Source organism: Crocuta crocuta, unplaced genomic scaffold (assembly GCF_008692635.1).
Source record: "Crocuta crocuta isolate KB4526 unplaced genomic scaffold, BGI_CrCroc_1.0 scaffold241, whole genome shotgun sequence".
Classification (NCBI taxonomy): Eukaryota; Metazoa; Chordata; class Mammalia; order Carnivora; family Hyaenidae; genus Crocuta; species Crocuta crocuta.
In genome coordinates, this window is record NW_027527807.1 from 465,843 (window position 1) to 466,553 (window position 711).

The 711-nt window shown below is 52.0% G+C and overlaps 1 protein-coding gene across 1 annotated transcript in view; it reads left to right on the forward strand.

Annotated features, from left to right (window-relative positions):
- Positions 1-711, forward strand: part of MCF2 (MCF.2 cell line derived transforming sequence) — a 101,986-nt gene that overhangs the window by 932 nt on the left and 100,343 nt on the right. The window lies entirely within an intron of this gene.

The window sequence follows — 711 nt, forward strand, 5'->3', positions numbered from 1 at the left end:
AGGCAGGGGCTGGATGAGGCAGAGCCCTGTAATGCATGCTAAAGGGCTTTGCTTCAGTAAAAGGGCAATGGGGGAGCCAATGGAGTGTTGTAAGCAGAGAAATACAGCAAGGTTGCTGCATATGGTTGTACAGGTTGTGCACTGCACAACCCTCAGTGACTCCACATTTACTGCACCATGAATGGTGCCCTTGCTAGGACTGTACAGTGCATAGTGTGCACAGTGGTCCACAGGGGCAGTGATGGTGGGGCATCTTGTTTTCCCAAATCTCAGGGGCATTTGTGCAGAGGACAGTGGACAGTGCAGCAGAGAGGAAGGCCTGACATAGGGCGGCCAGTTAGAAGGCCTTTGTAGAAATTGGAGTAAGCGTGCGCTAGGTCATGGACTAAGTCAATTCTGGGGCTTGGGACAAGCTTGAAGACTTGAGAGGGTCCAGGTGATTTGACTTGGTGACTAGTTGTGAGGTTTGAGGGACAGGGCCGGNCTTAACTGACTGAGCCCCCCAGACCCCCGAATCTTCTTTTTACTCTCCTCTGTGCCAGCCATCCTGGCACTGAAGCTCACTGACGATCTTGCCTTAAATGTGCTTACGTAGCTTATCTCGACGACTCAGAAAGTCTAGCATAGAAGTAGCCCACATTTGGGGCGCCTGGTGGCTCAGTCGGTTGAGCATCTGAGTCTTGATTTCAGCTCAGGTCATGATCCCAGGGT